Raw genomic sequence first — 15,884 nt, 5'->3', positions numbered from 1 at the left:
TGCCTGACCCTCACTCCTGACTTCCCCCATGTCCCAGCTAGTGAATGGTGTGTGGGTGAGGGGGGGGGGGAGGATGGTGAAGTCTGAGACAGCTCCCTCCCTGCATTACTAGTGAGAGGCTGGCTTCACAGACAGGGGGGAGCTGCCTGACCCTCACTCCTGACTCCCCCCATGTCCCAGCTAGTGAATGGTGTGTGGGTGAGGGGGGGGGGAGGATGGTGAAGTCTGAGACAGCTCTCTCCCTGCATTACTAGTGAGAGGCTGGCTTCACAGACAGGGGGGAGCTGCCTGACCCTCACTCCTGACTTCCCCCATGTCCCAGCTAGTGAATGGTGTGTGGGTGAGGGGGGGGGGGGGGAGGATGGTGAAGTCTGAGACAGCTCCCTCCCTGCATTACTAGTGAGAGGCTGGCTTCACAGACAGGGGGGAGCTGCCTGACCCTCACTCCTGACTTCCCCCATGTCCCAGCTAGTGAATGGTGTGTGGGTGAGGGGGGGGGGAGGATGGTGAAGTCTGAGACAGCTCCCTCCCTGCATTACTAGTGAGAGGCTGGCTTCACAGACAGGGGGGAGCTGCCTGACCCTCACTCCTGACTTCCCCCATGTCCCAGCTAGTGAATGGTGTGTGGGTGAGGGGGGGGGAGGATGGTGAAGTCTGAGACAGCTCCCTCCCTGCATTACTAGTGAGAGGCTGGCTTCACAGACAGGGGGGAGCTGCCTGACCCTCACTCCTGACTTCCCCCATGTCCCAGCTAGTGAATGGTGTGTGGGTGAGGGGGGGGGGGAGGATGGTGAAGTCTGAGACAGCTCCCTCCCTGCATTACTAGTGAGAGGCTGGCTTCACAGACAGGGGGGAGCTGCCTGACCCAGACTCCTGACTTCCCCCATGTCCCAGCTAGTGAATGGTGTGTGGGTGAGGGGGGGGGGGAGGATGGTGAAGTCTGAGACAGCTCCCTCCCTGCATTACTAGTGAGAGGCTGGCTTCACAGACAGGGGGGAGCTGCCTGACCCTCACTCCTCCGGGGTATTGTGATCTTCCTGCACACAGTGCCCTATCCCTGATACCAGGGGTGTTGTGATCTTCCTGCATGCAGTGCCCTATCCCTATTAATACCAGGAGTGTTGTGATCTTCCTGCATGCAGTGCCCTATCCCTATTAATACCAGGAGTGTTGTGATCTTCCTGCATGCAGTGCCCTTTCCCTGATACCGGGATGTGTGCAAGAAGATCACAACACCCCCGGTATCAGGAATAGGGCACTGTGTGCAGGAAGATCACAACACCCCCAGTATCAGGAATAGGGCACTGTGTGCAGGAAGATCACAACACCCCTGGTATTAGGGATAGGGCACTGTGTGCAGGAAGATCACAACACTCCTGGTATTAATAGGGATAGGGCACTGTGTGCAGGAAGATCACAATACCCCTGGTATCAGGGTTAGGGCACAAGTTCTAGTCACATTGACTGATCACATTACTTGTTTTGTCAAGCTACCAACTGTTTCCATTTCCCATCCCCCATATACTGTCAGTAGGAAACTTGGTAACATGAATAAATAAGAGGGCAGCCAATAGGAATACATATTCATTCCTAAACTGACCTTAACTGACCTGAAAAGTGTCAAATTGTATCATTTTCAGTTAGTGCGCACTAAGTCGAGTTAGTGCGCACTAATCGGAAAAAACGATTTTTAACGATTTTTTAACTAAAAAATCGTGCCTAAGACGATTTTCTTGCCCTGCCACACGATTTCTATCGTTAAGACGATATGGAAAACGATTCACATCCCTATCAAATACCATCAAACCCTTACAAATGGTTCAAAACGCCGCTGCCAGAATACTTACAAACTCTAATAAAAGAGATCACATCACTCCAATCCTTCGTAACCTACATTGGCTTCCTATCAACCACAGGATCCTCTATAAAGTGCTCACAATTATTCACAAAGCAACATACAATCTTGCTCCGATCAAGTTAAGCACCCAACTCCAACCTCATACTTCATCCAGACCAATTAGAAGCGCATACAAGGGCACATTGCAAGCCCCACAGGTAAAATCATCACTGAGCAAAAGAGCACTATCTTCAGGAGGACCCCACCAATGGAATGCACTCCCCCCAGATCTAAGACTAGAACCAAGTCATCAGGAGTTCAAAAAAAAGCTAAAAACATGGCTCTTCCGTCAAGCCTTCCCAGACATCTAATGCTACCTAATCAAGTCTTTTAACCCTAATCATGGGTTATCTCACTGTTTTTCCTATTAGGATTTTTTCAACTGTACCTTAATTTTTGAGTCTTTCATCTTTTGTATTTATACTGTACTCACACTTCATTTACTCTATCTCTTTTATATTTATTTTCTATATAATATTTATTACCATAATACTATGTTTAATTGGTTATCTATTCTATTTGTTCCATCATTATTGTTGTTGTTCTATTGTTACCTGTTTTATTGTTCATCTGTTCTATGTAAAGCCCACTACTCTTTTTGGGCATTTAAAAGTTGTATGTGAACCGGATTGATTTGTAGTTCCTACAAGAACTTCGGTCTATAAAAATTAAAAATAAATAAATAAATATAATATAAAATTGTCATTAATTAAGGAGACTTTATCAAGCTGAAGTTTTTCAGTCTTAGCTTCACAAACGTCCAACTTCTTCTGATAGTTTGAAATCTGAATTTTCTCAGCCTGGACTTTACGATTATTGATAAAATGAGAGCTGAGAATGGAACATACTGCCTTGAGTGACTTTTCTTTAGCAACTCTATAGCCATCCTGTTACCCAGGTAGAGAGTCCATCAAGCTAGGTAGAGAGAACATTGCACAAATCTCATCTTTGGGTGAGTTTCCGCACTCCGAAGGCCATCAAATCTTCACAGGAGACCACTGTTCTGTTCGTACGTCTCACGTTGAATGTCAAAGAGGCCCCTAACCCCCTACACTAATACCTAAACCTCACCGTGAGTTACTAGGTGGGCCTACCATAGGGATAAAAATACCTACCTAAGGGGATGACATTATGGCCAGTCTCTCTCTCTCTCTCAAAATGGCACAGATACACAGACAAAGGACCATCAGCACCATTTTGTTTACTGAGAGTGGGAGAATGCTCCCTGGACCACCAGGTACTTAAAAATTTTTTGGAGGGGTTCGGAGGGTGGGGGGATACTAAAGAAATAATTTTAAAGGGTCAGGCTATGTTTTTGTAAGTGCCCTTTCTTCCTGCCCCCCCATAACGATAAGAGAACCCACAGAATTAATTGAGGGGTTTCCTATCACTATCAGGGACCCCCCGATATCTGACGAGATTGAAAATATCATCCGATATTGTCAATCGGATAAACGATTCACATCCCTAAGCTTCATTAAAATCCACCTTACTCAACTACAGAACCACCATCAACAAGACAAAGCGTGATTACTATGCACTAAAAACTCATGACTACCAATATAACCTGAAAGCCTTATTCACATACGTAGCAGACCTCACCAAAATGCTACCCCTATCCACCCCCGATAATGACCAACACCAAGTGCGAGGAACATGCCCAATTCTTCCAAGATAAAATCGCAAAAATCTTGCAACACTTCTCTGCACCCACTCCCCTCACATACACTCCTCCTAATAAATTGAAAGCAACCCTAGACACCTCTGCAACTGAAATTGAATCCATCCTAAAGAAACTAAATCCATCCTCTCACCCATTCGATACAATCCCCACCAAAGCCCTACTAGCTATCCCAAGCACCATCGCCAAATCCCTAGCTGATATTATCAATTGCTCACTCTCCAATGCATTCAAGACCTGGGAAAACTGCCACAGTGAGATAAACCAACTCCTAAACAATCTCCACCTTGCATTAAATCCTGCAAAAACTGAAATCATCATCTCACCACCCAATAACACTACGCCTTTGCTTCCCGGCAATCCCTTCCCCCCTCCCCCCCCCAACCTCATTCAAGGAAAATGTTCGAAGCGTAACTGTCATCATCGATAACCACATTAACCTAAAGAAATTTATTAACACAACCATAAGGGAATCCTATTTAAAACCCTTAAAAAATGTAAATCTCTCCTCCATCTCAGTGATTACCGCACTGTACTACAGGCCACCATACTATCAAAAATTGACTACTGTAATTCTTTGCTCCTCGGCCTTCCAGAATCCACAACCAGGCCACTTCAAATCCTGCAAAATGCTACAGCTAGAATACTTACCAACACCCGCAAATCATATCACATTACCCCCATCCTCAAGGAACTTCATTGGCTCCCTATATCCTCCTGTATCCTTTACAAAAATCTCTCCATTATACACAAAACTATTCACAACTGCAATAAACACTGGCTTGGCAACTCCCTATGCCTTCTTTCTTCCAACTGCCCCACCAGAAAATCATACCGAGGTACACTACAAACCCCCTCTCCAAAAACCTACCGCCTGCTCTCCATAAAAGAGCAGGCGGTAGGCAATTCTAGGCCATCAGACCTTCGTCTATAGCCATGCTCACAAAAATTTAAAAAATAACTAAAGACATGGCTATTTAAAAAAGTATTCCCGGAATAAATATCTCCTCTCCGCTCCCCCCCCCCCCCCCATCCCTTGCACTCTAAATTTTCTTCCACCATTGCCCCCCCCTCCCCTACCCCCACCCATAAATTCCTTAGCATCTAACTCCCTCGCTGCATGCCCATAGTCATACGATACCCTCCAAACCTTTTATCCACCTCCTAGTTTTAACTGCCCCTTTCAATCCCTATCCTCTTTTGTTGACACCTTGTTACCATTTAATCCTGCAATGTTCCTTTGGTCTTTTTTGCTCCCTCCTCCCAGTTTTTTTACTCCCTGTTAAGTGTATCTCTGTTTCCCCCAAGTTTTAATGTAAACCGATATGATGTTCTTACGAATATCGGTCTATAAAAGTATTTAAATAAATAAATAAATACTTTTAGACATAGAAACATAGGTGGACTTGGAGAATGAGTTAGGTTGGAATTGCAACAATGTACATTATTTTCTACAGAAAAAGTTTCAGGACAAAAAGCATCTGTGTGGATAATTTTCCTGTGGAGAAATTGTACACAGACTGCATGTAAAAGCACCCATGGATTTTGTGCCAATATGAGTAGTTTTGAAAATTGCTACAAAAAAGACTATCCAAATGTAAGAAAAAGAGTCACAATGGTAATAAAGCATAACTGAGAACTGGTATGTGCTGAATGATAGCCACCTCAGTTTTAATTTTTTCTAGTTCCTCAATGTTTTCTCACTCTTTTTTCAATTTTTCTTCAGATCTCAGAGATATACAACTAAAAGGGGCAGTTTCTATCTTTCACTTTCAGCTAGTAAAATTAAAAAAAAAACCATATGTCATTGTCAATCTATAGAGATACAAGCAAGAATAGACTAGTTAAAAAAAAAACATTCACCTTGATTGGTCCTGCTTCCTGGCTTCTTTCCTGTCCCTTCCTGCTACAGCTGTGGTCAGTATAGGGTCATATGACATCATTGATTTGCTAGTTGCCTTGAGGAGGAAAAAACACCTGCTGTTTTGCTTGTCTCATAGACTTTAATGAGAAATCAAATGTTTTGTTGAGTTTTGGAGCAGTGCATATTTGCTATCATTTTCAAACCAAAACAAAGCTACCTGATTCATTTAAACAAATGCATGCCCCTATTGTCAAGTTTCCCTAGCCTTATTGCCTCAAGATGTATGGAACGCAGTTGTGAGCTGGAGATCTCATGATAGTAACAGCTGGGTAAAGGATTACAGGGTGTGCGTATGGAAAAGGTGCTTTTTGCCAGGGTGTAGTGAATCTTTGATTGTTTCCCACTTTGCGCACTCCAGTAGAATAGTTGGGTTATACATATGAAAGAATGAACAAACGAATATGTTGTCCTTAAATGGAAAGGATTGCTCTGAGAGAAGGACAGAGAATAATGAATGCATTAATGGTAATGAGTTCTTGTTGACATGTAGAACCATACCAACTTAGTATGTGTCTATGAATAATGGGGGGTTTTCTCAGTGAATTTTGTGCGTTTGGGTTAAATAAGTGTTACATAGAATATATGAGACAAGGTAGAGATTAAAATTGTGGGCAAACATTTTTGTCTTTTTTGCCTCAGTATGCATGCTTCCTGTAGTTTATTTATGTTTTTCATTGGGGACTGATATCACCAGCATGATTTTTCAAATTGGTACATGGATAATAAGAATCATATATAATGTATTTGGCTTCCTAGGCAGCCTCTTTAATAGTGAATTGTTGACATATACATACATCCTACTTATTTATCCCAATTGCCTTTTCAGTTTCATAGTGGGTGAATATTTTGTTGATACATTGAGATTTCTCCCTACCTTCAGTATTCTGTGTGATAACCCTTTGGGATCATCACAATAAGGTCCTAGTCCTGAACCCTGTCAGCTAGGATAGGAAAGTTGGTGGAGGGAGGGTCACTCCTTTTCTGAACAGCTCCTCCAGTGAGGTTGCTGGAATGGCCAGCCCCCTGCTGCTTATAAAAGCAGGCAGAGCATTGCACTGTGTGGCATTCTGGTTAAGGGTTAGAGAGAGCAGGAGTGTTTGTCTGCAGTTGTTCCCCTGCTTGGGTACTGGCATGGGCCCAGTACCTTAGTGGGAAGGGGAACAGTGGCTTTCTGGGTGCTGGTTCTATTTTTGATTAAGGTTTTTTGATGTTTTTGCCTTTTAGAGTTTTTTTTTCCTGTGACAGCCCTGGCTGGAGGAATTTGGGAAATTCACTGGTTAGGTTAGATAAGGAGGTAAGGAAGATTCCAATTGGTGATCTGCTGCAGGAGGAGTCCACATTTTTCTTCATTTGTGTGGATTGCCTCTGAGTTCCCAGGAGAAAGTTTTTGGCCATCCTTCCTGCCTGAAGTGGGAATATCTGTAGAGAGCTGCTGTAGTCCCTGCTACTGGACTTTTACTAGAAAAATCCTATTGAGACGACTGAAGAAGAGAACTGTGAGTAAGACCCACATTTCTATTCTGAGGACATCCAACAAAGTCTTCACCTTGGGAGAGAGACTGTAATATCGTTTGACAATCAGTATTTTTGTAAGTGGTTTCCCAACCTTGCCTTGTCTGCAAACCCTACCCCCACTCAAACATAAAATGTATTCCCCTCCCCAATACAACCTCCCATGCTCAACCAGCATGGCCTTTCCCCTTACCTCAAGAAGTCTCTGGGTCACAAAGCAGGCACAAACTATCCCAAGTTGCTCCTGTCATGCTAGCACCATAGCCCAAAATGTGCTTTCTGACTCAAGGTTCCCCTTTACCCCAATTGTGAGAGGCAAAAAGTAGCCATGGGTCAGCTGGCACCACTTTGAATTGTGGCACCAATGTGGCAGGAGTGACTGGGGATCATTCCTGTCTGTTTTTAGACCCAGAAGTTCCTTGGCGTTAGAGGGAGAATGTTAACGTGGTTTGGTACACAGGCCTATTAACTTTCTGACCATAAGATTCACGCTAAACAGCAGATAAAACTCGGTTTTCTGTATGACTGACTGTTTTCTATTCAAAGTATGCTGACTGCAAAAAATGTCACTTCTTTATTAAAATGCCAGCTGCTGTTCAATTGTAAATGTGCTTAATCTGGAGTGCTTTGTACTGAAACAGTTGAACAGCTTATAGCTGCTTCCTTCATCTAAAACATTTGATACTAATATAATGAATTTTATATGAATTTTAAATGGAAATGGTTCTTCATTATCAGTGGGCAACATATAGCAGATAACATGTTTAGTGCAAAGTAAATTCCATCCAAAGGGAAAAAATATGCCACCATATGCAATGCAAATTATATCTATTATTAATACAAATAAATGTGCATTACAGGTTCTGTTTTGAAAAGGATCTTTCTTATTCTGCGTTAGAGATGCTCTTTTATTTGAAACAAAATGAAAACTTTGAATGAGAATTAGAAATTAAGTATTTTATTTCTTTTCATTTTGAAAATGGAACAGCCTCCCAGCGGAGGTAGTGAGGACAAGGAAAGTATCAGAGTTCAGGAACACATGGGATAAGCACAGGGGATCTCTGAGAGAGAGGTAGGCATTGTAGAGATGAGTAGTCGGTGTGAATGAGCAGACCAGAGAAGCCAGATGGCCTATGTTTTTAAAATGAAACAAAATAAAAACAAAAGTTTAGGTTTTTCTTTAATTTTCAATGTGGGACCCTCGACCCAGCCATTCACTCCATCTATGGGTGTAAGTGATTCAAACAATCCTAGTGGCTCTTGCTTCACCGAGTCCATTTCCAGAACGCCGCGCCTGTGTACTCTGTCTCTTTACTCCTGGTTTTAAACCTAATCAGACAATTAAGCATCAGAACCATAATGCATTGTCACCACTGAAATTCTCTTTCAACTCCCTACCTGCATGCTCAGCTAATTTGCTACCTTTGTTTCAAAACGATTAGATAGGTTATGCCTCAAAACCCTTAATACATTGTCACTCTTAAACACTCTTCAATAACCACGACACAATGCCCGCCATTCGATTTCCCTGTTTAATCCATTAGACACAAGAGTTTGCCACTCAAAAATGAACCTCTGCTCTTTTAAAATAAGTTTTTTGTGACATCACCCCCACACCTATTATGTTCCTGATGCAAGACAAAACATTTTAAATCATCTTCAACATAGGCCATCTGAAGCCAATGCTCTACCAATGGAGCCTGTATTTTATTGGTTCTAATACAATTCAAATGTTCTCGGATACGTACACTAACCATCCATTTAGTGTACCCTATATCAATATAATCACAAGGACATATCACAGCATAAACCACCTGCATATTCCTGCAGCTATATTTTCCTCTCAGTTTATAAACCTGACCCATACAGGAATTCACAAATGCTGAGCCACTTAATGCCAGTGGACAAACTGAACACTGTCCACAGAGCTACATTTTACGGTAATTTAGTTGTAAGTTGAAATGTGATACATATTTTAAAGACTGTAAAGATAAGAATTTTGGAAAAAAAAGTTTTAAATATAGAAGGGTGACCGAAGAAGGAGTTGAGCGTGTATATTGATATGGGGACAGGAGGAGGTCACATACAATAGTGTTGGTTGAATAGCCAGTTCTGTGTTAAAGTGGAACCGGTAGGTTGGAGAGGGAATTAACACCGCAAAATACTGGTGTGAGAAAGAATTTGATGAGGGTAAGTATAAGATTTTATGATTGTTGAATATTTAGATGAAGTATATGCCAAAAGACTAATAGAGTTGTAATGGATATATATTTTTTGTTTAATGTTGACAGTGTTCTTTGTGATGGTCAGGCTGGAGAAATTTGCAGTACCATTACTGTAATAGTTGAAGTGGGGGTCTTATTAGAAATATATAGAGAACTATGAGGGATTAAAGTGAGTTGTGTGCGGAAATGTGTTTGAAGAGAATTTAAATGATATCGACACCGAAGCGGTTGATACGGGAAGAATTATGTTGTAGAACTCATTAGATAGACCAGATATTTGTGAATTAATGGAAATGTGGATGTTTCAAGAGAAATTCCCTGAGGAAACCAATTGAGGCGAAACAAATAGGATCCTGTTTTGTTGGATTTTTATGACAATTGGTGTGTGTATGGTGTGAATGATGTGGGTTTGATATTATACAGATTGGATGTGTTTGCATTTTAAGTGGGGTAAAAGAGTATTAATATGTTGTTTATAAAAAGAAATTTTGTATTATAAATGTACACGTGAAATGAAGTAAGTTGTGTTTCCTTAGGTTTGTGTTAATTTTAAGAAAGACCAACTTTTGCATCAACTCTCGCACCAGCTGTAAACAATGTGAGCCTTGCCATTGAGAACACCTATTAGAAATAACGGAGCATGCAGTAAATGATATACATGTCTGGCAGGTGAACAAAGCATTGTATGTTATTAGCATATATTTTCACAAGCCATATTCAGTGCTGAACAGGATTTTACCCAGGTAACTGTAAGCAAAAGATTCAGCAGGACTAACCCAGGTACATCCATCATTGAATATACTTGTCGACAATTTCCCAAGCAAACTTAACCAGGTATCTTTAAGACATCATTTTTTTCTCAATGAGATCTACCTATGTAATTTTTGCCAGGTAGCGCTCACTATCGGAGCTACCTGGCTAAACTTAATCCCCACCCTAGAACACCACCCCCCTCTTGTTTTTCCCTAAATTTTACTCTGAGAAAATGTAGCCAGTCAAAGAGGGGGAAATATTCAATTAAAGGTTTTTGTCTGAGTAACTGAAAAGTAATCTGGATAAACGGCTTTGAATATGGAAGTCAGTAGAAATTTCATTATTCAGCATAGAGTAATGCATCTTAAACAGCTAAAAAATTAAGTCCTTCCACAGCAATAAGTAAATCATCAGATATGGGTTTCCATCGAGTCAATGAGCAGTGCTGATTCCACTGCTGTATAGCAGTTTAATTATATAACTGGCAGGAAGAGCTGGGATCAGTCCTGGATTGAGGTTTTGAGGGTTAAGTCTAGTCAGAGCTTCAAGATATGACAGGATTAATGGACATAGTCTCTCCTGAGTGAGAGGGGGTGCTTCAGGGACTGACACTACCAGACAGAAATCTATGTTTTGGAGGTATAACAGAACTAGTGTGGGGAGCACATAGTAGTATTTTTTGTTGTTTTGAAACTGATTTAACATATTGCTAGTACGATATGCTGTTTTTATAAAGTTTGAATGCTAAAACGTTATAAGTATGGTGTACCTAATGATCTACAGCAAGGGTCCCCAAACTAGTGGGCCACAGCCAAACTGGATTTTCAGGAATTCCACAATGAATATGCATGATGTATATTTGCATGTACTACCTTCACGGTATGCAAACCAATTGAAAATATAACAGGGATGTGGCCCTCAAAGATTGAGTTTAGGAAACCCTGATCTATAGTGTCTCCTTTATATCATTAGATCATAGTCTTCTCTTTTTTGAAGCATGTCACGTAGTTACATTAAAATTTAATTGACCTTGCCCATCTCTAGGAAAGGATGCTATCACTAGAGTTGAGTGATATCGTTTAGAAGACCTTATAGATCATAAAAAAGCACCACATGGGATTGTTATATTATAGCCACTGGTACCTCGGTCCAGATACAACCATGGATTTTAGGTATATGCATTCATTTGAAATAAATAAGGAAACTGGACCAAGAAAAACATTCCTGATTTGGTTCATTTCAAATAAAACAAATCCCTGGTGCCTCCAAAAAAACCTGAACATTTTCTGGTTTTTCATTTTGGGAACTTGCACGCACTTCTGAATAGTGCATGCTAATTGCAAATAATGCATACTATTCAGAAATAGTGTGTGCTAGTTGCCAAAATTTAAAAAAAAAAAAAAAAAAACGATTGCAAAAGCCCATCCCAATGAAATGAAATTTGGCCATAACCCCCTCTCAATTAAACAAAATGAAAATGTGTAATCTTTATACAACCTATTAATTCTAGGAATGTGCATTAGTTTTGAAAAGAAAGGGGACATTTCCCATTTAACTTTTAAAAAGAAACAAAAGAAAAGCATGCAGTTTTGTTTCTTTTCATTCATTTGTCTTTACTTTTTAAAACAAATTGAAACAAACGGGACATTTCACTAAAATGTACCATTTCATTTCAGAGTAATGCACATTTGTATCATCCATTCTGCATCATTTGTTTTCATTAGTTTCATTGAAAGAAAATGAGGCCAACACCACTGGAAAACTTTCTGAAAAAATGACTCCCAGCTTTTCCCAATTACCTGCTCTCTGATCCTGTCAGCCACCTTACCCTCTTCATTGTTTGGAAGGTTCTTTATAGGGTAGAGGAGATCACCAGTTGCTCCTGCCCTAGGGAACTAATTGCTACTGTACAAAATCCAGGCCAGTGCCATTCTGTATGGGAAAAAAAATACACAAAGGCGCTGGCCTCAGTCTTTCAGTGCCGTTTCTAACTGACTCACCACTAGGCCAGGAGCAACCGGAGATCATTGCTGCTCTGTGAAGAAAATGTCAAGCAATGAAGAGTTTAATATGGTCCCAAGGGATAGGGGGAGGACCAGGAATGATTTTTTTTTAAATTATTTTCCCGCATTGATGGAGACCCGATGTATTTTTTTTTTTATTTCTTCATTAATAATGTCAATTGTTTGCTTTTAATTTTACATAAATGGACAGAAATTAAACAAATAACAGAAAAATGGAAAATAAAATTAACATAAAAATGTCTGTACATACAGTACCTGTAATTAAACCTGACTTCATCCTAGCTTTAAAAAAGCCATTACTGACACTACAGTTTAATTTGGATCTCCAATTGTGATCCACCACAAATGTGGATGGAAGTGACCCAAGAAGACAATTAAGATGTGTGCAATAACCTCACTACAAAAATCAAGTTTCAAGGGAGAGATGCCAAGATTCTAATACATTTTCCCATCTATCTTTGGGATGGATGTACTAAATATTTTTCCCACAGACATAAAGTGGGTAATTGCAAACAGCCTGCATAGTGGTAGAATCTATCTGCACATTGTACATGCAGACGTTACCAAGTATTTTTAAAGTGAACTTATGTATGTCAGTTCACTTTGAAAAAGGTGGTGATTGACTAAATAGGTGCACATATTAAAACATACAAACTTATGCCTTCTCCAAGCACAGCATAAGTTATAAATGGTAACTTATGCACATGCTTTCAAAACCATAAATAACTCTACTTTATTCCTGCCCCCTGGAATGCCTAGATCTGGTATGCACAAAACTGGGTTATACAGCAAAATGCTGGGGCAATTTTCAAACATCACATATGCACATAAAACTGCACAGCTTTTTACCCTCCAAATAAGGAAAAAAAAAACAAACTCTTACTGAGTCTGGCTCAATTTCTTTGCCAAACTTGCGTTGACGAACAAGCCAGTTGTTCTGAGACAAATTAGGTAACTTTTAAGCTGGTCTCAAAAGCATAGATTGTGATGGGAGATGGGTTAGAAAGAAATCTGCCAAAAATTTGTGGGGAAATGTTCTCATCCAAATTCAGGATAGGACATTCAGTTTAGTAGTCTCAGCTTTCAACATGTTCACTTACTCCAAATAACTAGATTGAGACATGCCACTAAACTGATATAGTTTTCTTTTATAGCTAAATGTCACAAGTCCAAGACACATTTTGACATTATTGCAAAACCAGTCTCTGTCTAAGCTTCTTTAATAGTGTGATGGGGTGCCAGTGATCTTATCACAGGTTTTCCCCAAGGGAACAAAAAGAAAAACAGAAAAGTTATCTACAAAGTAAATGTTTCTTTAAGGATACACATAAGACATTAGAACTACCAGTAGAAACTACCTTTCCCAAAAACTAGGTAGGAGTGACTTGATCACTTGATCTGGAATGGGCAGGCCAAGAGCAGGGAAGTACAGCCACCAGGAGCATTTCAAGAGAGTAGTGAAGAGTGGGTCCTTTGTAAAATGTATGTGGTTGCACAAGGCCCGGCCACACGAATAACCCCCCAATCTTATGCGCGCCGGGCTTTTAAAATTTGGGCGATTGTGTGCAGAACATTATAAAATGAGTAGAGGAAGGATGGGTGTTTCTGCATTACAAATCTATGCATGTACTGAAGCATACTTGCATGCTTTGGTGGGCAAAAATACGCCACACGGTTTATAGACTATTAGCAAAAACCTATGCAGGCCCACCTACATGCACAAATGGTGTATTGTGGGCAGTTATGAAAGTTGGGCTTTTAAAATGCATATCATATTTCAATTGTGAACAACTAATCTTGATTTGCTTCTCAATCTGTGACAACTTGAACAGGCAATTATCATTATTAGGCATTATCACCCAACACGCTGACAAATGCTTTCTATTTTATAATAACGGTGCTAAGCAGCGGGAAAGCATTGTGAAGTATTGGGCAGAAAAAGAAATGGAGGCGGTGATGGGGAAGCAGTCTGAAACAGTTCAAGTACATGGACAGAGATTTGCAGGATCTTCCATCCCAGGGAGATGTGGAAGGCATGGAATATACTGAGAGACTTGCAGCCCTGCTGTATTGAGAACAGTTTTTCCATACAGCTTTGAAATAAAATGAACTCACATCACAAACAATGGTGGGAGTTGATAGCCAGAAAGGCTGTTTAGGCTACTGTGGGATGCGCTGTTTATTATTAGGATAATTGTGTAAGGATAACTTTAGGCAAACTAGTTAGATCTTCGGAAGACTTTGTAACGTGAATGGACAGCTATGGATCAGAACAGACTCCAACGATTGATAAGTATGAATCAATATAGTGCATGTGATTTCCGTGCAGGGCTGGTATAGGCATGACACTATTATCATTTCTTCCCTCATTCCTGAGACTTCCTGGCACCAATGTGCTAATAAAGAGTAGGACTGGCCGCCAAGGGACATTTGGTATCATTGGGAACATCAAAGGCCATGACATTTAGTATTTCTTATCACTTGGGAAGATCAAATTCTAAATACTAGTATCCATGAGCTAATAGTTAGGAATGTGGATCCTTGGACTGAGGGGGAGTTGGCGCTATCTATGGGGAGGAGACCCACAGGTCCCCACCGTCAGCTAGCGAGGCTAGAGCGAGGCTGAGACCCCACTGGAGCTTCACCACTGCTAGTCCTCGTTCCCCTCAGGTTGAGCCCTTGGGCCAGCTGGACTTATGTGGGGTCTTGGGTCGGTAAAGTCTTGAAGGCCTGGTATGGCATGGCGATGGCAGGCAGCAAAGCACGTGGTCCAGATACAAGCATGAATCAGGGCAGGTGGTGAGTCTCGTAGTAGCGTGGGTCAGGGCAGGCAGCAAATCTCGTAGTCCGGGGTCAAGCGTGGGTCAAGGCAGGCAGCGAATCTCGTAGTCCAGGGTCAAGCGTGGGTCAGGGCAGGCAGCAAATCTCGTAGTCCAGAATCAAGAGTGGGTCACAAGTCCAACGGGTCAGAATGCAGAAACAAGAACCTCCAGGAACTGGAACGGGAGCCAAAGGAAGCCAAGGCAAGGTCTGGGGCAGACCTTCCCTTAATATAGGCTGGGGTCAGGAGGGAGGAGCCAGGGCACCTCCTTTCGTGGTCCTTTTAAATGTAGTTCAGAGGCGTGTGCGTGCGCCTAAGGCAGCCGGGAGGCAGAAGGAACTGGACGGGCTTGGGTGCGCCAAGAAGGCTGCATTGGAGGAAATCCGGTGCGGGGCCCAAGCAGCAGAGCACGTCTACCACGGCTCCCTGCCGCCACCAGGGTCCTTGGACCGGCCAGGACACCGGCACGAGAACAGTAGGTGGAGGGAGCCGGACGCCACCTTCCATGGCCGGTTCTCATAACACTAATAAGTTAAACAATTGATGTTCTTTACCAAATGGGAGATCAAAGAACTGGTACTGAAATACCTTCCTGGATAAAAGTGCAAATTGAAGCACCTAACTTGCAAAGAGGTATATATAAGACATAGTATTTGCTTATTTTAATTGGATGAGCTGAGGAAGAACAGAGAACGGTTAGCTGGTTCTTTCTTCAGAATCCCCAGGCTCAAAAGTCCTCCAGATCTCCTATGAATGCTAGCTTATATAAAGGAGGGCATATAAGGGAGGTGTTCGTCCTTTTGTTCTTTATTATTCTTTGATTAATGTTCTATCTTTATTTCTGTCTGTCTCCTATTTACTTGTATTGATTTATGTACAGCTTACTGTGATACTGTATTCAATGTTGATATTACTTTGCTGATTTATTATCCATATATTTACAACATTTAGTAAACTAAGTTTTGCTTCACCAGATTGTGGGTAGAGTGTTCTATGACATGATATAAAAATATACCCCTACATGACCACCATGCACATTAATCTATT

At 41.3% G+C, this 15,884-nt stretch overlaps 1 long non-coding RNA gene across 1 annotated transcript in view; it reads right to left on the bottom strand.

Annotated features, from left to right (window-relative positions):
• Positions 1-15,884, bottom strand: part of LOC115093315 — a 69,236-nt gene that overhangs the window by 27,667 nt on the left and 25,685 nt on the right. The window contains exon 2 of the long non-coding RNA XR_003857285.1: positions 5,442-5,536. This is a non-coding gene — a long non-coding RNA (uncharacterized LOC115093315). The remainder of the gene's footprint in view (positions 1-5,441; positions 5,537-15,884) is intronic.

Source organism: Rhinatrema bivittatum, chromosome 6, assembly GCF_901001135.1.
Source record: "Rhinatrema bivittatum chromosome 6, aRhiBiv1.1, whole genome shotgun sequence".
NCBI classification, from domain to species: Eukaryota; Metazoa; Chordata; class Amphibia; order Gymnophiona; family Rhinatrematidae; genus Rhinatrema; species Rhinatrema bivittatum.
Note: the sequence above shows the minus strand (reverse complement) of the source record. Positions and strands in the feature narration are given on the sequence as shown.